The 22783-nt window shown below is 38.9% G+C and overlaps 1 pseudogene; it reads left to right on the forward strand.

The window, feature by feature from the left end:
* The first annotated feature begins 323 nt into the window (after window positions 1–323).
* Window positions 324–601, forward strand: LOC144294329 (melanoma-derived growth regulatory protein pseudogene; annotated as a pseudogene).
* The last annotated feature ends 22182 nt before the right edge of the window (window positions 602–22783 follow it).

The following is a 22783-nucleotide window of genomic DNA, read 5'->3' on the forward strand; positions in this document are numbered from 1 at the left end:
CAAAACTAAAGGAGTTCATGACAACTAATCCAGTCCTAAAAGAAATATTAAGGAGAACTCTTTGAGTGGAAAGGAAAGACCAAAAGTGACAAAGACAAGAAAGGATCAGAGAAAATCTCCAGAAACAACAACAAAACAAGTAATGAAATGTCATAAATGCATTTCTATCAATAATTACCCTGAATTAAAATGGACTAAATACTCCAATCAACAGACACGGGGAATCAGAATAGATGAAAAAACAAGACCCATCTATATGTTCCCTATAAGGGACCCATTTCATACCTAAAGACATCTGCAGTTTGAAAGTGAGGGGATACTCCATGGCTGTGGCCCTTCAGGACTACGTGTCCCCCGACTACTCTTTCCTGACCATATACAGGGGCCAAGTTGTATATGTCTTCTCCAAGCTGAAGGGCCGAGGGCGGCTCTTCTAGGGAGGCAGTGTTCAGGGAGATTACTATGGAGATCTAGCTGCTCGCCTGAGCTATTTCCCCAGTAGTGTTGTACGTGAGGACCAGACCCTGAAACCTGGCAAAATTGATGTGAAGACAGATAAATGGGATTTCTACTGCCAGTGAGCTCAGCCTACCACTGTCCCTGCTGTGTGTGTGTGTGTGTGTGTGTGTGTGTGTGTGTGTTTTCCCTTCTGGCTTTACGCAAATATATCAGCCAAGTGCAAAAAAAAAAAAAAAAAAAAGTGAGGGGATAAACATTTATCATGCAAATGGACATCAAAAGAAAGCCAGAGTTGCAATCAATACTTGTATCAGACAAACTAGACTTTATACCAAAGACTGTAACAGAAAATGAAGAAGGTACTATATCATAATAAAGGGGATGATCCAACATGATAATCTAACAATTGTAAATATTTGTGCACCCAACATAGGAGCACTGAAATACATAAAACAATTAATAACCAATATAAAGGAACTCATTGATAATAATACAATAATAGTAGGAGACTATACTATATAAATGGACAGATAATCTAAACAGAAAATCAACAAGGAAACAGTGCCTCTGAATGACACACTGGACCAGATGGGCTTAACAGATATATTCAGAACATCATCCTAAAGCAGCAGAATACACATTCGTTTCAAGGGCACATAGGACATTCTATAGAATAGATCACAGACTGGGTCACAAATCAGGCCTCAACAAGTACAAAAAAATTGAGAACATACTAGGCATATTTTCAGACCACAATGCTATGAAAGTTTAAGTTAGCCATAAGAAGAATTTGGAAAGGCTACAAATACATGCAAGTTAAAGAACATCCTACTAAAGAATGAATGGGTAGTACTGGAAGTCCTAGCCTCAGCAATCAGACAACAAAAAGACATTAAAGGTATTCAAATTGGCAAAGAAGAAGTCAAACTCTCCCTCTTCGCCGATGACATGATACTCTACATAGAAAACCCAAAAGTCTCCACCCGAAGATTGCTAGAACTCATACAGCAATTCGGTACCATGGCAGGATACAAAATCAATGCCCAGAAATCAGTGGCATTTCTATACACTAACAATGAGACTGAAGAAAGAGAAATTAAGGAGTCAATCCCATTTACAATTGCACCCAAAAGCATAAGATACCTAGGAATAAACCTAACCAAAGAGGTAAAGGATCTATACCCTAAAAACTATAGAACACTTCTGAAAGAAACTGAGGAAGACACAAAGGGATGGAAAAATATTCCATGCTCATGGATTGGCAGAATTAATATTGTGAAAATGTCAATGGTACCCAGGGCAATATACATGTTTAATGCAATCCCTATCAAAATACCATGGACTTTCTTCAGAGAGTTAGAACAAATTATTTTAAGATTTGTGTGGAATCAGAAAAGACCCCGAATAGCCAGGGGAATTTTAAAAAAGAAAACCATAGTCGGGGCCTCACAATGCCAGATTTCAGGTTGTACTACAAAGCTGTGGTCATCAAGACAGTGTGGTACTGGCACAAAAACAGACACATAGATCAACGCAACAGAATAGAGTGGACCCTGAACTTTATGGTCAACTAATATTCGATAAAGGAGGAAAGACTATCCACTGGAAGAAAGACAGTCTCTTCAATAAATGGTGCTGGGAAAATTGGACATCCACATGCAGAAGAATGAAACTAGACCACTCTCTTGCACCATACACAAAGATAAACTCAAAATGGATGAAAGATCTAAATGTGAGACAAGATTCCATCAAAATCCTAGAGAAGAACACAGGCAACACCCTTTTTGAACTCGGCCACAGTAACTTCTTGCAAGATACATCCACGAAGGCAAAAGAAACAAAAGCAAAAATGAACTATTGGGACTTCATCCAGATAAGAAGCTTTTGCACAGCAAAGGATACAGTCAACAAAACTCAAAGACAACCTACAGAATGGGAGAAGATATTTGCAAATGACATATCAGATAAAGGGCTAGTTTCCAAGATCTATAAAGAACTTATTAAACTCAACACCAAAGAAACAAACAATCCAATCATGAAATGGGCAAAAGACATGAACAGAAATGTCACAGAGGAAGACATAGACATGGCCAACATGCACATGAGAAAATGCTCTGCATCACTTGCCATCAGGGAAATACAAATCAAAACCACAATGAGATACCACCTCACACCAGTGAGAATGGGGAAAATTAATAAGGCAGGAAACCACAAATGTCGGAGAGGATGCGGAGAAAAGGGAACCCTCTTACACTGTTGGTGGGACTGTGAACTGGTGCAGCCACTCTGGAAAACTGTGTGGAGGTTCCTCAAAGAGTTAAAAACAGACCTGCCCTACGACCCAGCAATTGCACTGTTGGGGATTTACCCCAAAGATACAGATGCAATGAAACCCCGGGACACCTGCACCCTGATGTTTATAGCAGCAATGGCCACGATAGCCAAACTGTGGAAGGAGCCTCGGTGTCCATCGAAAGATGAGTGGATAAAGAAGATGTGGTTTATGTATACAATGGAATATTACTCGGCGATTAGAAACGACAAATACCCACCATTTGCTTCAACGTGGATGGAACTGGAGGGTATTATGCTGAGTGAAGTAAGTCAGTCAGAGAGGGACAAACATTATATGTTCTCATTCATGTGGGGAATATAAATAATAGTGAAAGGGAATATAAGGGAAGGGAGAAGAAATGTGTGGGAAATATCAGAAAGGGAGACAGAACATAAAGACTCCTAACTCTGGGAAACGAACTAGGGGTGGTAGAAGGGGAGGAGGGCGGGGGGTGGGAGTGAATGGGTGACGGGCACTGGGGGTTATTCTGTATGTTGGTTAATTGAACACCAATAAAAAATAAATAAAAAAAAGAATGAATGGGTTAACCAGAAAATTAAAGAAAAAATGAAAAAAATACTTGGAAACAAATGAAAATGAAAACATAGCAGTCCAAAACCTATGGGATACAGCAAAAGCAGAACAAAGAGGGAAGTTTATAGCAATACAGGCTTACCACAAGTAAAAGGAAAAATCTCAAGTAAACAACATAACCTAAAGGAGCTCGGTAAAGAAGAAGAAATGAAGCCTAAAGCAAACAGAAGGAAGGAAATAAAGATTAGAGCAGAAATAAATGATATAAAAACTAATAGAACAAATCAATGAAACCAGGAGCTTGTTCTTTGAAAAAAAATAAATAATAAAAAAATAATAAAATTGATAAACTCCTAGCCAGATTTATTAAAAATAAAAGAGAAAGGACTCAAATAATAAAATGACAAAAAGAGAGAGGAGAAATAACAACGAACACTACATAAATACAAAGAATTATAAGAGAATATCATGAAAAACTATATGCCCACAAATTGGACAACCTGGAAGAAATGGATAAATTCCTAGAAACATATAAACTACCAAAATTGAAACAGGAAGAAGAAACCTTGAACAGACCAATAAGTAGCAAAAAAATTCAATCAGTAATCAAAAATCTCCCAAACAAAAGTCTAGGGCCAGACGTCTTCATAGGCAAATTTTACCAAACATTTAAAGAAGTGTTAATAACTATTCCAAACTATTCCAAAAAAACAGAAAATGAAGAAATATTTCCAAATTCATTCTACAAGACCATGTTATTTACCCTGATAACAATACTAGATAAAGACTCCACCAAAAAAGTAAACTACAGGCCAATATCCTTGATGAAGATGGATGTAAAAATTCTCAATAAAATACTAGCTGCCTGAATCCAGCAACACATTAAAAGAATCATTCACTATGATCAAGTGGGATTTATACCTGGGCTGCAAGGGTGATGCAGTATTTACAGATCAATCAACATGATATGCCACATTAATAAAAGGATAAGAACCATATGATCCTCTCAATAGATGCAAGAAAAGCATTTGACAAAGTTAAACATCAATTCATGATAAAAACCCTCAACAGAGTAGGGTTAGAAGGAAATTACCTCAACATCATAAAGGCCACATATGAAAGGCCCACAGCTAATATCCAAATTGGGGAAAAACTAAGACCTTTTCCTCTATAGTCTGGGAGAAGACAGGGATGTCCACTGTCACCACTGTTATTTAACATAGAATTAGAAACCCTAACCACAGCAAATGGGTGACAAAGAAAAATAAAAGGCATCTGAATTGGCAAGAAAGTCAAACTTTCACTATTTGCAAATCATGTGATACTCAATATAGAATACCCAAAAGACTCCACCAAAAAAATTGCTAGAACTGACAAATGAATTCAGTAAAGTCACAGGACACAAAATTGATGTACAGAAATCTGTTGCATTTCTATACAGCAATAATGAAGCAGCAGATGAGAAATCAAGGAATCAATCCTATTTACAATTGCACCAAAAACCATAAGATACCTATCCAATAGCAATAAACCTAACCAAAGAGGTAAAAGATCTGTACTCTGAAAATTATAGATCACCTATGAAAGAAGTTGAAGAGCACACAAAGAAATGGGGAAACATTCCATGCTCATGGATTGGAAGAACAAATATTATTAAAATACCTATATTACTCAAAGCAACTTACACATTTAATGCAACCCCTATCAAAATACCAACAGAATTCTTCACAGAGCTAGAACAAACAATCCTAAAATTTGTATGGAACCAAATAATCAAAGCAACCTTGAAAAAGAAGAGTAAAGCTGGAGGAGGCATCACCATTCCAGGTTCCAAATTATATTACAAAGCTATAATGATCAAGACAATATGGTACTGGCAAAAGAATAGACACATAGATAAATGGGACAGCACAGAAAACCCAGAAATGAGCCCACAACTATATGGTCAGTTAATCTTCAACAAAACAGGAAAGAATACCCAAAGGAAAAAAAAAAGATAGTCTCTTCAATGAGTGACGGGAAACCTGGACAGCTACATGCAAAAGAATAAAGCTGAATCACTTTCTTACACCATACACAAAAATAAATTCAAAATGGATTAAAGAACTAAATATAAGATAGGAAACCATCAAAATCCTAGAGGAGAACACAGGCAGTAGCCTCATTTACCCGGGCCATAGCAACTTCTTTCTAGATGTTTCCCGAGGCAAGGGAAACAAAAGCAAAAATAAACTAGTGAGACGTCATCAAAATAAAAAGCTTCTGCACAATGAAGGAAACAACAAAACTAAAAGTCAATCAACAGCATGAGAGAAGATATTTACAAATGACATATCTGATAAAGGGTTAGTATCCAAAATATATAAAGAACTTATAAAACTCAACAACCCAAAAATAAATAATCCAATTAAAAATAGGCAGAAGACAGGTGCCTGGGTGGCTCATTTGGTTAAGCATCTGACTCTTATTTCAGCTCAGGTCATGAGATCAAGCCCTGTGTGGAGGTCCATGCTGGATGTGGAGCCTGCTTCAGATTCTCTCTCTCCCTCTCCCTCTGCCTACCCTCCTGAACTCTTGCTGTCTAAAAAAAAAAAAAAAAAAAAAAAAAAAAGAAGACAGGAATAGATATTTTTCCAAAGAAGATATATAGATGGCCAACAGACACATGAAAAGATGCTCAATATCACTTATCATCAGGGAAATGTGAATCAAAAGTACAATGAAAGGGGAACCCTCTTGCACTGTTGGTGGGAATGCAAACTGGTGCAGCCACTCTGGAAAACAGCATGGAGCTTCCTCAAAAAGTTAAAAATAGAACTACCTTGTGATCCAGCAATTGCACTACTAGGTATTTACCCAAACAATACAAAAATACTAATTCAAAGGAGTAAATGCACCCCAGTGTTTATAGCGGCATCAACAATAGTTAAATTATGGAAAAAGCCCAAATGTCCATTGACTGATGAATAGTTAAAGATGTAGTATATATATCTATGGGTTAAGTAGGGGTTGGGGATTAAGAAGTACACTTGTGATAATCCCTGAGTTTTGTATGTAAATATTTTATAACTAAATTGTACACCTGAAACTAATATTACGCTATGTATTAACTAACCGGAATTGAAATAGAAACTTTAAAAAAAGAAAAAGAAAAGATACATGGTATGACTTTGATTTTTTTGAAATTATGGACTTGTTTTGTGGCCTAATATGTGATCTATCCCAGAGAATGTTCTGTGTGCACTTGAGAAGAATGTGTATTCTGCTGTTTTTAGGATGGAATGTTCTGAATATGTCTGTCAAATCCATCTGGTCCAGTATATTATTCAAAGACAATGGTTTCTTGTTGGTTTTCTGTTTGCATGATCTGTCCATTGATGTAAATTGGGTGTTAAAGCCCCCTACTATTATTGTAATATTATAAATTATTTCCATTGTGTTTGTTATTAACTGCTTCATATATTTGGGAGCTCCCATATTGGGTGCACAAATATTTACAATTCTTATATCGTGCTGTTGCATTGTCTCCTTTATTAGTATATAATATGCTTCTTTGTGTCTTGTGTTTTTTTAAGATTTATTTATTTATTTGAGAGAGAGAAATGTCTGTGAGTGGGGGTAAGGACAGAGGGAGCAAGAGAGGGAGAATCCCAAGCAGACTTCCTACTGAACACAGAGCTCAATGTGGGGCTCAATCCCAGGACCCTGAGATCATGACCTGAGTGGAAATCAAGAGTCAGATGCTTAACAGACTGAACCTCCCAGGTTCCCCTTTGTCTTTTATTATAGTCTTTTTTTTAAAAGTCTATTTTGTCTGATATAAGTATTGCTACCTTAGTTTTCTTCTGACATCCATTTGTGTGATAAATGTTTCTCCGTTCCTTCACTTTCAATCTGCATGTGTTTTTTGGTCTAAAGTAAGTCTCTTATAGGCAGCATATAGATGAGTCTTCTTTTTTTATCCACTTCTTCATTCTATGTCTTTTTATTAGAGCATTTAGTCCATTTACATTTAGAGTAATTATTGATAGATATGTAGTTAGTGCCATTTTATTACTTATTTTGTGTTATTTCTGTAGATTTTCTCTTATCCTTTTTCTCTTACTCTCATAATTTGTTGGCTTTTATTAGTGATATAGTTGGATACTTTTCTGTTTATTCTTTGCATATCTATTAGTGGTTTTTGATTTTGTAGTTACCATTAGGTTTGTATATAACATCTTCTGCATATAGCATTCTATCTTAAATTGATGATCACTTAAGTTTAAACCCTTCTCTCCTCCCCACATTTTAGGTATATAATGTGATGTTTTATATTTATTTATGTTATGAATGCTTTGACTGCTTTTACAGAAATATATATTTTTACTTTTTTTTTTCTTTTTATTCTTTCTTTCATGGTCTCTCCTTTCCACTCAAAAAGTTCCCTTTAATATTTCTTGTAGGGTTGGGTTAATAGTCATGAACTCTTTGTTTTTGTTTGTCTGGGAAATTATCTTTCCTTCTATTTTGAATGATAACCTTGCAGAATAGAGTATTCTTGGCTGCAGATGTGTCCCTTTTAGTATTATGAATAGATTATGAATAGATTATGCCACTTTCTTCTGGCCTGCAAAGTTTCTGCTGAAGATCCAAGGCTATTCTACTGATAGCCTTATAGGGGTTCCTTTGTATGTAACTGTCTTCTTTTCTCTTGTAATTTTTTTCTTTATAGCTACTTTTTGCCATTTAGTTACTATGTTTCTTGATGTGAAGCTCCTTGAGTTGAATTTGGAGGGGATTCCTGAATCTAGATATTTGTTTCCTTCTGCACATAGGGAAGTTTCCAGCTGTTATTTCATCAAATAAATTTTCTGCCACCTTTTCTCTTTCTTCTCCTTCTTCTTCTTCTTCTATCCCCATAATGCAAATGTTATTACACTTGATAGAGTCACTGAGTTCTCTAAGACTATTCTCAATTTGCATAATTTTCTTTTCTCTCCTTTACTCAGCTTGGTTACTTTCCATTACTCTGCCTTCCAGGTCATTAATTCATTCCTCTGCTTCATCTAATTTACTATTTTTTCCAACAAGTGTATTTTTAATTTCATTTATTATATTCTTGATTTCTATTTTTTTATCTCTGATGTTCTCTACTCTTTTCTCACATCCCATGAGTACTTTATGATCATTACTTTAAATTCTCTATCAGGCATATTACTTATTTCCATTTGGCTTTGTTCTCTTGCTACAGTCATGTTCTTTCATTCAGGAGATATTTCTCTGTCTCCTGATGTTGTCTGACATTCTTTGTTGGTTTCTCTGTATTATTAAAGTCAGCTACTTCTCTTGCTCTTAAAAATAATAGCCTTATGAAGAAGAGGTCCTGTCTGCCCTTAAGTGCAATGTTCCCTGTTCCCAAGGGCCTGGCATTTCAGGAAGTATCTCCTATGTGTGTTGCATGTGCTCTGTTGTTGAGTCTTGGGCAATCCTTCAGTCCATTTTTCTGCAGAGACTCTCTTTGCCTATTATGGGTAGCGTTTGGTCCCTAGCAGGAGAGGGGCATGTTTTAACAGGTGTTCAGTGGTTTACCTGCAAAAGGAGATCTACAGCCAGAAATGAGGTTCTCCAAAGCGCACAGGTCAAGAAATGTGGCATTGGCAGGGTTTGCACTTGTCTTCTCGGGGGATGTGCCTGTAGTGCTGGAGTAAGGTATGGGGGTGGGAGGGGGAGGGAGGGCTTGTTGTAAGCAAGTTAGGTAATGTATGACATACTGGTTCACCCAGGGGGCCGTTGTTTATGTTAGGAGACATGGGAGGGAAATGGCATCTGCTAGCTCCTTTGTTCCTGGAGTTCCCATGATCCCTGTCTCTTTGGGGATGTTCTGAGATGAGCAAATCACTCTCCCTCACATCTGCACCCAACTCCCTCCATTTTTCAAACTCCTGGTTCTAAGCTGTATCTGCACAGGCTGTTTGTTGTGCTGTTTTTTTAAGGGTGGGGACTCTGCTTCCTAATGCCCTCCATGCTCTCCCAGAATGGAGCCCAGCGATTTTTAAAATTCCAGGCTTTAAGTCCCACTGGATGTAAGAACTCATGCAATTTGGCCTCTCTTACTTTCAAGGCAAATGTTTTAGGGATTCATCCTCTCCAGTTGTGGGCTCCCCAGTGTAAAAATCTGTTTTCCACCCTTCTCCACACCATTGGCTCCCTCCCCACCATAGACAGCTACAGTCTGTTTTGCTCCCAGACTTCCTCTTCACCGTTCCTACTTTTTTTGATGTGGCCTCCTCTCTACGTTTAGTTGTGGAGTTTATCTGCCAGTCTTTGGATGCTTCCTGGGTTATTTATACTGATGTGAGTATTATCTAGTTGTATGTGTGGGTCAGGGTGAGCTTAGTGTCCTCCTACATCTTTTTAGCAGACCTTCCATTACGTTATTTTTAAATGGATTAATAAATATGTTTAAAGTTTCCTCGTTTTAATCTCTAATACAATAATCATTGACAGCAATTACTCATATAATCAGAAGCCCTTTGTGGTCCTGAAATTTTAGAGTGCTACAAGGTCCTGAGATCAAAGTTTGTAACATGTTATTCTCAACCATAAGCCCTTTGGGGGCAGGGGCTACATCTTTCTTGATCATTGCTATATCCTACATGGGAGATATTTTAAAAAATGACTGTTAGGATGCCTCAGTGGTTTAATTGGTTAAGCATCTGACTTTAGCTCAGTCATGATCTCAGGGTCCTGGGATCAAGTCCCACATTGGGCTCCCTGTTCAGTGACAGTCTGCTTATCCCTCTGCCCCTCTCCCTGTTTGTGCTCTCTCACACGCATTGTTTCCCTCAAATAATTAAAGTCTTAAAAAAAATGGCTGTTAATATTTGCTGAAAATGTGATCACATGCCTGTCCAAAGGAATGGACAACACCCAAAATGGGCCTTGCAAAGCATTCCAGAGAGAACAGTCTAATAAAAAGGACTAGAAATAAGAAAGTAAGCATTAAAAGAGAATAGTGAGAAATTAAGTGTATGAACCTAATACAGTGGATAAAAACTTAGGCTTTGGACATAAATAATCCTGAGTTCAAATCCTGACTCCAAGATATTAGCTAAGTTGCTTTGGACAAATCAACCATTCTCATAATAATAGCATCTACTTCCTACATTTGTGCTGACAACAGTAAAGTGCTCAGAGTTGTACTTCCCAACATAGCGTGTTAAGCGTCCCTTAACACATATGACCATCAAGTACTTGGTATGTGACTAGTGCCCTGGAAAACAAATTTTTTATTTTATTTAATTTTAATTGATTGAAATTGAAATTAAAAGTTTTCAATTGAAGCAGTTTTATCAATATGGATAAAAGTAGAAAAGGAAATGATTATTGATATTTGATATTTGATATTCAGGTACTAGAAATCTTTAAAGTATGTTTGGAATAACTAGAAATCTCTAAAGTATGTTTGGAATAACTTGGGTATGTGAAACTAATTTTTCCACTGTACTTTTTATGAAATCTAAATAGAGGTCAATTATTTTCAATAAAAATTTAGAGTTCAAATTGTGACATGATGTAGGTGTAAAATACATAGTGGATTTGAAAGAGTTAATACCTTGCCAAGAAGAAGAAGAAAAAATATATCAGTAAGTCTCTATTGATTACAAGCCCACTGATAAAACATTTTATTGAAACAAATTTCACTTGTTTCTTTTTACTTTTTAATAGTCAGAAAATTTTAAATCATATAAATGGCTCACATTATATTTCCATTGGACAGTGACTTAACACATTGTAAGCACTGTACAAAGTGCTAGTGATCACTGTTTTATTATCTGCACTATAGAGATTAACATTTACCTTACAAAATCATATAAAGAGAAAATGAGATATGATATAAAGCTCTTAGCACAGTGTGAAGCACATCATAAGAGCTCAGTAAATGTACCTGTCATCTGTAAGTGGCAAGGGCATCATGTGTTCCAGGAAGATAGACCTGGAAAATGAGGTGGGGGTTGGGTATTATATAAAGTTTTGCAAATCTGGCTGAGAAGCTGGGGCTTAATTCTCTCTGCAACCAAGAGCCACTGAAGCACATGATCCATGATGTGTTTTAGAAAGATAACTCTGACATGTATCCTCAGAGGGGGGATGTGAGTTTTGGAAACAATTCTAAGCCATTCAAAGCAAAGTCTGCAGAGTAGGTTGGGTGATCAAGCTGGGAAACGCTGTCTGGGGTCACAAACCAAGTCTCAGTTTGAGTGATGACTCTGGCTTCACAGGAAGCTCATAATCCAGCTTTGTGGGCAATTTTGAAAGAGAAGTTTCACAGGCATTTTTGAAAAGTGACAGACAGCATTGTTGTTTTAAGCAGATCTTCCACTATGACTATTCCAAAATATGTACATTTTTGTATGTTTACACAACCAAGCACATAAATGGTCTCATTACATTTTAGTTTGTTTGTGCACTCCAGACAAAAGGCACTTTTGTTATTGCTCTGTAAAACAATTTTCTGATCTCAAACCCCTTAGAGCCCTCCAAGTTCCTAATTTATATAAATAGGCTGATCCTTCCCTATGAAATACTTAGGTACCAAAAAAAAAAATCCTTTTATCAGTAGCATCCTTAGATCCAGGCAATAGAAGCTCCCATCCTGGGCCCCACACCTTGGAAGGTTTTGGGATGGCCTCTTTTCTGCTGCACTCTTCTCCTTCAAGAGTTATCTAATGCTGCATAGAAAATCACCATAAAACTCAATGAGTTAACAGAATAATCATTTTTATCTTTCATGGTTTCTGCAAATTTTGAGTTTGGGAGTAGCTTATCAGGGTGGTTCTGGTTCAAGGTATTTCATGAGGTTGTAGTCCAATGTCAGCTAGGACTGTAATCATCTGAAGGCTTGGCTTGGACTATGGGATATGCCTCCAAGTAGTTCACTCACAGAGTTGGCAAGTTGGTTTTGGCTGCTGTGAGACCTTAAGGTCGTCTCCACATGGGAAGCTCCCTGACAAGATGGTGGCTAGATTCTGAGAGATTAAATATACAAATGGACAATGGCTAGATCATATATGAAAACAGAACTCTGACCCACAGCTTGTAGCAACCAGCCCAGGAAGTCAACCACAACCTCTGTAGCAATTAGCCCTAAATGGCCAGGGCTTGAAGGAGAGTTCCCACTCTCCATATGCCACAGAGGAAAGGCCATGCGTGTATGTTGCAAGAAGGCAGCCATCTGCAAGGCATGAGCCAAATTAGCTGGCACCTTATCTGGGACTTCCAACCTCCAGAACTATAAGAAAATAAATTTCTGTTATTTAATCCCAGGCTGTGGTATTTTGTTATGGCAACCCAAGTAGACTAATATACAAGGTCCCTCACAGAACAGACTAGACTAGGCATGCAAGAGGTGGGGAGGTGGGTCATAGGTTGGGTGTGTGAGGGGGTCTACTCTCCACTGGCCACCTCATTCCAGCATGACACTTCAAGAAATCTGAAAATTATAAACTCAAATGTGCTCTTCCAGGATGTTATGAATGCATATACATGAATGTAGAGAGATACAACTTATTTAACAGTTTGTTAGCATGATTTATACCCTTAAAATACTTTGATATGTGATATGTAGGCCTCCATTGGTGCTCTTGCATTGGACCCCACAAATGTTAAAGGTACACAAGATTTTAGTTTGCATAGTTTTTACTCTGAGGAAGAGCACAATATATGTGTGTGGTAGGTTGCATCATTATTATTATAGTCAAAAAACACAATTCCACAAAGAAGGGTGCTATCTATCAGGCTCAAGTTAATAGCACAAACTGGGTAGAGGACCTTGCTCTGCCTCAATGCATATTTCATAGAGCATTTTTCAAGACTAAGAAACTAATGTAGATATCAGCTACACACCATTTTAAGGAGACTGCTGAATTTCCTAAAAAGAAAAGCCTACATGAAATAGGCTTTGGAATGAATATTGTAGTAGTCACTGTTGGTGCCCACCTAGATGCCTTATTACTGAGGGTGACTTTTGTTTCAAGTGACACCTGGAACAGCCAACTTTGATCCATTGAAATGTTCCTTGAAACATTTTATTTTCGACCTGGTATATCTTTAAACAAAAATGCTTGTCAGCAGCTGGCACATTAAGAAAGTCACTACCAGTTTTCCATAAGTTTAAAATATTTTGAGTTGTCCTGTGGAAAGTCTCTTTTTCCAGCTCAGCGAGTTCCCTAGCTGATGAATGTTCCCAAACACATATGGTTGCTGATGGGGGAACCCAGATTCCTGACTACACAGAAAGTAGCCCTTCTGCCTCTGTGACTTTGGGTTGAAGAGCAAGTCATGCCCTTGGCCAGGGCAGCTGAGAGCCTTTCTATATCTTATAAAAGGCGCTTTGGGCACTCCTTATTTTATTACTTGTGGCTGGTTTCCCCTTCAGGGCCTTTGTGGAGTATTACAGTGTGAGCCAACATTGTAAATGCTGTAGTATTACCCAGCTGTCTAGAAAAAGTGGCAGACTTAGCAGTCGTTAACAAATCCTACTCCCAATTCTTTTCCAAATATACAGAAAGGATACGTGAAAGACAACAGTAAGAAACAAAGATGACCAAATGTCTGAAACAAAGCTGGATTTGTTGTTTACCTGGGAGAGCCATGTAGCCTCGTAGCCTCGTTCAGGTGTGAGTTCAGCATGTCTCTCCATTAGAAATCAAAAGACCTGGGATCCCTGGGTGGCGCAGCGGTTAAGTGCCTGCCTTTGGCCCAGGGCGCGATCCCCAGGATCGAATCCCATATTGGGCTCCCAGTACATGGAGCCTGCTTCTCCCTCTGCCTGTGTCTCTGCCTCTCTCTTTCTCTCTGTGACTATCATAAATAATAATAAAAAAAAAATTAAAAAAAAAAAAAGAAATCAAAAGACCTTGGCCCTAGGCAGAATGTAAATTCTTTCTTTTCCTGTCTCTGATTTAGGGAAGTCTGGATTTAAGCAAGTCCAGGATTAGTTGCCTAAATTTCTAGTAGCCCTGGGGCCATTCAGTGAGGGCCTGAACTGAGCATTCTTTTTTTTTTTTTTTTTTTTTTTTGAACTGAGCATTCTTAACAAGATTTCACTTTAATATGCATGCAAACGAGAAAGAGAAATTCCCAGAAACCAGAAACAAAGAAGACTTTAGATAGTGTAGTAGGTAGGAGTTAAAACTATGAAGCCCTCAGAATGTGAGTCTTAGATACACGTGAAGAGATCTTTTAATGCCTGGGCAGGAAGCAAAGTCATGGGCAGGAAACCAGAACAGTTCTCTACCCACTCTGTGGTCTGGGATTAGAAAGTTGCATCTGGAAGCAAGCTTCCTGCCCCAGCCCTGGGTGAGAGTATCACTAGTGAAAAATAGAAACTTAGGACTGAACAAGGTTGTCCAGAATCTACCTGGTGAATGCCTTGGGCCTGGCAGAAATAGCCATGAATCTGCCCCTTAGGTCTCCAAACCCAAGGCACTCCCAGGATTCTCAAGGAAGACAATCATAGTCTCCCATAGTCTATCAAGTGGTAGTGAGGTACTGTGTGTAGTGGCTTTCACGGGATAGGCAGTAGAGAGGGAGGGCTTCAAATATGCAGTGTGAGAGGCCCTCCAGAGCTCATATTGTATTAATTCATTATATATTGGTTCATTTATTAATCACACTGTATGCCAGGCTCTTTACCATTTGTCATCTGAGATCTTCCCAACAACCACATTCCATAGTGTATTTTAATCTGGGCAGAACAGCTTTCCTAGCTGGTACTATTTTTCAGAAAGTTGGATAAAGTCCCAGGCTTCTCACATGCCTAAAATTCTACTACCTAAGATTCATTCCTTGGAGTCTTGGCAGCTTTTCCATCTCCATGTGCACACACACCTCCAGGCTAGATTACAAACACTAGACAATATAGTACAATAGAAAGAGCATGAACATGGCAGCCCTGTGACCTGGGTTCTGGTCTGGATATCACTGCCCTGACTATGAGATTTCAGTCAGGCTACCCACCTAGGATGGATGCAGCATATAGTATTTGTTAAATGAATGACAGTGTATAATTTTCATTATTATTATGCATTCCTGACCAAGGACTCAACATCTCCTTATAGCATGGCTCTTACTAGGATGTCATAAAAACAACTAGAACCCTGCTGCATTGTATAGTGAGGTGTGTAGATACAATCCTTCCCAAAATGAGCCCAGTCTTATTTAAGGTGAATCTGTAACATGCTCAGAGGATAGAGACTGTCAGGTGCTTTTATAGTTTCTCTTTTGCACTGAGGTCTGCTTACATGAAGTTTTGCCTCTCCTCCCTTCTTCCTTTTCCACTGCCCTTGGCCAGGGCACCTACTTTGGTCTTCATGGTTGCCATGCTGACAGATCTTTCCCACAGCTTTAAATTCTTCAGAGTAGAGCAGACAACATTGGCTCCCTCTTGCCAATATTGACTTCTCACTGCCTACCTTTAATATTATTTTATGTTTAAAGTTCCCTTCTCCACCGAAAGAAATGATGAAATAAAATATCAAAGGTCCAAAGACAGGGAAATATTCATGCAAATATTCTACCATAAATCTATAATCATTTTGAAAAGAAACATTCCATGTTGATTTCTATAATTTGGACACCACTCTACTGTATACATTGGTAGTATAAGGGGCTCCCAATAACCATAAGTTTTATATAAAATGAAGCCTTGACAATAACATCTAATAATTTGCCTTCTTAGAATTTAGGATGGAGTGTGATTTGAAAGGCCCAAGCATAATTATTCCAAAACAATTCCTTACTATTACTTCAAAAGTCCTCCTAGTGGATGCTAACACCTATTTGACTTGGATTCTGATAATACTGCTTCTCTCACTGAAAAGAAATTTTGGAAGGTAATGGTGGGCATACCTGGACCACTGCCTGCCTTCTTGCCCTTTACCACCCACTATCCATTGTCCCTGCTGCTGCCACAATCTTTCTGAAGCATCAATCACTTCTCTGTTCAAAACCATTCACTGGCTCTGTTCACATTCTTTCCTGGAGTTCTTTGCCCCACGTGCCATGTCATCCCTCTCTTAGGCCCTCATCAGGCTAACTTCTACTCATCCTTTAAGACTAAGGAAGCAATTCTTTGCTGCCTGCTTTGCTGCAAGGCTCCACCAAGTAGCCCCACCATCCCACTACCCTTTGTGTATCTGTACTGTTGTACTCACTGCCTTGAGTTATAAACATGCCTCCTTCTCTAACCAGACTGTGGACTCCCTGAGAACAGAGGCATGTTCCATTCTGTCACCTAACAGAACTCCTAGCCCCTACCAGCTTTAATTAATTAAAAGCTTTAATTCATTCATGTTTTCTCTGGATTCAGAAATGTCATTGATCAAAAACAGAACAAAGCCATGACCCAGACAACTAAATCCATTCAGTGAAGCCAAACAGGTGGGCTAAGATGCAAGCCCAGTGTTTCAGATACATGCCAGGGGCTTTGTTCAATGCTGGTATCTGCATGTGGCAGACTCTGAGCTGGGTCAAGTTGATGCTAACAAACTATTTGAGGCAGAGCCATTCTAACAGTCATTTCTGTTTCCAAGTGAACATTGTATATGGCAGATGCTACATTAAGGTAATTATTTTATACAAAATGTAATCAATTTCCCTGTATGCTTTCTCTCTAGCAAATGATTCTGCATAAAGCAAAGTTTAATGTTTTGGCCGGGCTACGAGGCTTTTTCTGGGATGGAAAAAAAGTGCTCCAGAAACTTTGCCAGCAATTTCCAAATATCACTGAGTCTTCAAATATTACACTATGCAGATCAATTTTGATTGACTTCCACCTACACAGTTGACTCAATTTCTTTGCAAATCACTCTCTTCTTTAAACTTCATTTTCTCCATCTGCTAAATAAGAGGGATGGATTATTTTGAAGATCTCTTTCCAGTTCTTAAATTAGATGATTCCAACCAAAATTCTTATTTATTATTTCACTTTCCATAAGATTTCTCATTTTAAGTTAACTGGTGGCATAGAAATTTAGAAAACAATACAAATATTAGGGTATTATTCTTTGTATAAAACCAGTTTGTTGTATAGGATTTACCTTTAAGTAACAAATTTCCCTCAATCACTTAAAATAAGTCTTGATTACAAATACTTGACTTGCATATCACCTGTATTACACAAAGCAACATTTTCTTTTAAAGATTTTATTTATTTATTTATTCCTGAGAGACACAGGGAGAGAGAGGCAGAGACACAGGCAGAGGGAGAAGCAGCTCCATGCAAGGAGCCCGACGTGGGACTCAATCCTAGGCCTCCAGGTCACACCGAGGGCTAACGGCAGCGCTAAACCACTGAGCCACCCAAGCTGCCCACAAAGCAACATTTATTTGCAGGACTAGCTACATAATTTGTAGGAACCAACAAAACCTGAAAATGCTAGGTGCTTTATTTAAAAATTAGTAAGGATTTCAAGATGGAAACAACAGAGTATTAAATCAAGGCTAGAACTCTTCTGAGCTTGAGATCCTGTGTGACTGCCAGCCCTGCTCATCTGTGCTTTTCTCTATATACCTCAGGTAAGCAACAAAGATATCTGCTAGTAATAAACATGCCTAAACAATTCCCCCAATCCTGATTCACAAGCAAATCCAACAAAAAGAAATAAAGATGCACAGAAGGAAATATCACTAGATTTCTGGTCACAATCTAAGTTCCTGTATACCCACTCAATGAGAGCGCCCTGGGCTAGAATCAGATGTAGGTGCAATGTCTGATGTGACATGATCTTCAATGATTCAATGGTTTCAGAGCACTCAATCTTCCTCTCTTTGAAATGAGGGGTTTTGAGTTGCCTGGGTGGCTCAGTTGGTTAAGCCTCTGCCTTCAGCTCAGGTCATGATCCCAAGGTACTGGGATGGAGCCCCACCCTGCGCAGGAGGGAGCCTGCTTCTCCCTCTCCCTCTGCTTGCTGCTCTTCCTGCTTGTGTTCTCTCTCGTTCAAATCAATCAAAAATAAAATAAAACGAGAGACTTTATTTTTGCCACTAGGATTCTGTGAATCTTTGCTTGCTTTCTGATTCAGGCCTGTTTCCATGCCATATAACTATTTTTGAACTTTTCAATGAATTATAATATATAGAGAGATGTGCTCATATTATAAGTGTATAGCTTGTTGAATTTTTGCACACTAAACACATCCATGTAACCAGGTTCCAGGACAAAAAAGTAGAACATGACCAGAATCTCAAATGCCTACCTCATGCTCCCTTCTGGTCACAGCCTTCTAGTCTCACAACAGGTAACTTCTGTCCTGACTTTTAATAACATATATTTGGTTTGCTTCTTTTTGAACCTTAAACAAATATAGCATGCTTGTATCTGACCTCTTTAACTCAATACTACATTTTGAAATTCCTCATGGCTGTATATCATTTACTTTCATTAAACTAATGTTCTCTACATATGCCACAGGTGAACTACTCTTCTACTGGTGATAGGCATTGGGGTAGGTCCTGTAAGTTTATAATGTATTTCAATTTTTATTATTTTTATTATTTTATTTGTTTATTCATGAAAGACACACACACACACACACACACAGAGAGAGAGAGAGAGAGAGGCAGAGACACAGGCAGAGGGAGAAGCAGGCTCCATACAGGGAGCCCAAACTGGGACTCAATCCCTGGTCTCCAGGATCACACCCTGGGCTGAAGGCGGCGCTAAACCGCTAAGCCACCAGGGCTGCCCAAGTTTATAATTTATAAAACATTTCCATCATTCCTAATTCTCAGTAATTTCAGTAAAATTGAAAATAAGCTTACTTTCTTTGATTTTATAAACAGTGAATCTGAAATGTCCTTGTATAGGGATTTCAAAAAGCCTGGGATCCTTTCTTTAATCTTAGAAAAGAACAATGAGTAGAGGATAATTTTCTTATTCTTCTTCTAGCTCAGCTTCTACTTGACATTACACGATCACAAGTAAAGCTTCCTAGCCTGCAGAAGAAGCAATTTTTGTCATTCTTCAGTAGCATCTCACCAAACTCTGTCTGATGAGGACAGAAATGACTTCTGAGTATATCAAGAGGAACACTCTCCAAGGTTAGACCATACCAGATCAGGGGGTGGGGGTGGAACTGGGTAATGAATACAGGTCACAACTGCCAGTTCTGGACAAGATATAAGAGATATGATGATAGCTGGGGTGGGGTGGGGGTGCAAGGTGTGCTTCAAGGAAGCAGATAAAATAGTCCCCAAGATATGAGAATGGAACAAAAAAAAAAAAAAAAAAGACAAAATTTAGCAATCTAGGCAGGTGGTCCATAGCCAGACAGTTCAGCAGAAGGTAATACATAGACCCTTTCCAGTAGGAACTCATCAACAGAAGATATGAAAGCAGGCCATCCTTTCACAATCTGGACAGAAGTTGGTCTCAGGGAGAGCTAGGAGCCACTACTGACCATGGGCATAACTCCAAGCTCAAAAGAATTGGCAAGAGCAAGAAAAGGCTCAGTGGACAAGTGACTGCCACTGCAGGCAGGTTAGCCAGGCAAGGGCTCAGAACCATCAGAACCAGGACAGAGTAGACTTAGCAATAAGATTGAGTAGTTCTTTCACTAATTCAATAAACTAGTATTGAACTCTTAGCCATTTGCCAAGCACTGCACTAGTTGGTGGTGAACAAAACATACACAGTAATTACATCAGTTAGGATACTTTTATCTGCAAGCGATGCAATATCCAACTAAAAGTGGCTTATAAGCAATACAAGTAATTAGTAATTTCACATCCAAAGTCTGGAAGTAGGCTGTCTTAAGGTTGTTTCCATCACTTGCCAAAGTCAGAACTGTGGCTAAATATCTTTTCAGTTTCCTTCATGACTGCAAAGGATATAGAAGCCCCACAAACCACGCCTTCACATAATGGTGTTGAAAGTACGAAGGAATAAAATTTTCAAGTCTTTTTTTTTTTAATATGAGAAAAATCTTGACCAAAGTTTCTCAGCTGAATCCCTCTAATATTACCTTGGCCAGAACCAGAACATGTGAACACAAGTAAACGAGTCACTGCAACGAGGAGTGGGTTGACGACAATTGTCTAGACACATCATGATGCAACCTCTGGAACTTGATATAGGGTGCCTTGACACCTGAACACATTCAAGGTCATGTCAGCAAGGAAAAAGAGGCAATAGCTGCAGGGTAGACAACCAAAAATAGTACCACCATCACCCAAACTCCTAAAACAAGGCTCTTTTCACTATCTTGGGGCAATGATGGTTCCCAGAGTTTGGAGAACTCTTTTACTTAACAAAATATTTGGGAGCACCCTCTCTGGGAAGGCAGGTGTGGGGTTTCCAGCTATGAGCTCTGGAAGGCTTCAGCTGTCAAAGCACTAACTTCTTCAAGCACTATCTAAATAGGTTTCCTGTGAGGCCCCACCATTCTTTAATTGAGCTGGCTCTCTGTAATGGTGGTGCCAAGGAAAGTGCTATGGAAATGGCAGGTGTTTTCTGTGCCTCAGAAATTCAGCATGCACTGATTTTATGTCCTACCATTCAGAGTTTTTTTTCATCTCTCCTTGATTCTATTTACATTTTTGGCTTATATAACCTCCTGGGATAGTGAGTTCCGTGTGCTTCATACTTGCCAGGTAAGGCAACATTATTTTTAATATGTCTTAATACTCCCTCCTTTTTAAAATTTTTTTTTATTTATTCATGAGAGACACACAGAGAGAGAGGCAGAGAAACAGGCAGAGGGAGAAGCAGGCTCCATGCAGGGAGCCGGATGCAGGACTCGATCCCCGGTCTCTAGGATCAGGCCCTGGGCTGAAGGCAGCACTAAACCACTGAGTCACCCAGGCTGCCCCTTAATACTTCCTCCTTTAAACTTCCAAAGGTTACCACATCTATTCATTTGTGTTTCATTCATTAAAGCCTAGCCTGCAAACCTATCACAGACTGCTTTGCTTGTTCTTTTGAGATATCCTCAAAGAGTAAACAGCAAGAATACTAATAGTTGGCATTTATGGAGCAATTAGTATGTGCTAGCCACCATCCTAAGTGTATTTATATGCATTAACTAATTTAATCCTCAAGAAACCCTATAAGGGAGGAATTTTATGTATTTTTTTCAGAAGAAGTAAAAAGATCTTAATTAACTTGCCCCAGATCACATAGCTAGTGAGTGGAGGAGCAGAGATTCAAACTCAAGGTGTCCGAATCCAGAGCTGACATATGAAACCACTTATTATTATACCATAACCTCTCAAAAGGTAAAAGATAATTCTCTTCTTTGCAGGGCTCCTGACACATTTTCACCCTATGGCTTGTAGGCACTTCAGAGGACTTGCTGGGATGAAAGAAAACCACGTATTTAATAGATGAAACCAAGCCAAGCCAAGAATCATGCATAGATCCTTTCCACTTTGTCAGCTGTTGGTCGTCCTCTCAGAATACGGGAGGGCCTGTCCTATTGCTCAGTGAAAAATATACACTTCAGGGGATTCCCTGGGTGGTGCAGCAGTTTGGCGCCTGCCTTTGGCCCAGGGCGTGATCCTGGAGACCCGGGATCGAATCCCACGTCGGGCTCCCGGTGCATGGAGCCTGCTTCTCCCTCTGCCTATGTCTCTGCCTCTCTCTCTCTCTGTGTATGTGTGACTATCATAAATAAATAAAAATTAAAAAATATATATACACTTCAAATTCTCAGAGGCAGATTGTCTTCAGATCATAAAGAGGTCATCTGGGCAAAGTGGCAATTTGAGAACAGCTGTAGAAACTCCAGTCCCTTTCTGAGGTGATTTTCAAATAGCTGTTCTACAAGTCCAGGGACGACCTAGCTGTCTCTCCCACAACTTTTTACCATTTCATCATTCACTGAAGTGTATGGACTTTTGATGGTCTTGGATGCATGTCTTGTTGCCTCAACAAAATTCTTTGAGAATCGAGACTTTGAGAATTGAGACAGCGGGTCCAACAGTGCCTTCAACTGGAAGAAAAACTTCCATGGTGAAAGATGCTGCTTTGTATATGAGACCCATTTCTCCAATAAAACTGGCAGTTCTCTGAGAGCTTCTGTGGCATTTTCTTTGGCATATCATTCAATTCTGGACACTGCCAGAACCTGGAGACCATGAGAAGGTAACTCATCAGAGATTAGAGAAAAATCTAACTGGTGGCTTGTGTCTATTTGGTTTTGCTTTGCCTTCTTATAGACTCATCAGGGGAGAACAAAACAACCATTTTCCCCTGTCCCACTCCACCAAACCATTGTATTTTCAAATTTTTCTTACCACAGGACCACCACCTGCACTCTGACACTGATGGGAAGCAAATGGTTCTTACTGAGAAAAAGCTAGTATATCCCAGAGGGGAATGGGTGGAAGCTGGTGCTGTGAATTAAATGAAATGGGAGGAAGGGTGATACAATCATCAGAAGGAGATTGATTCCCTGAGAGTAGAAACAA

This window comes from Canis aureus, chromosome 22, assembly GCF_053574225.1.
Source record: "Canis aureus isolate CA01 chromosome 22, VMU_Caureus_v.1.0, whole genome shotgun sequence".
Lineage (NCBI taxonomy): Eukaryota > Metazoa > Chordata > Mammalia > Carnivora > Canidae > Canis > Canis aureus.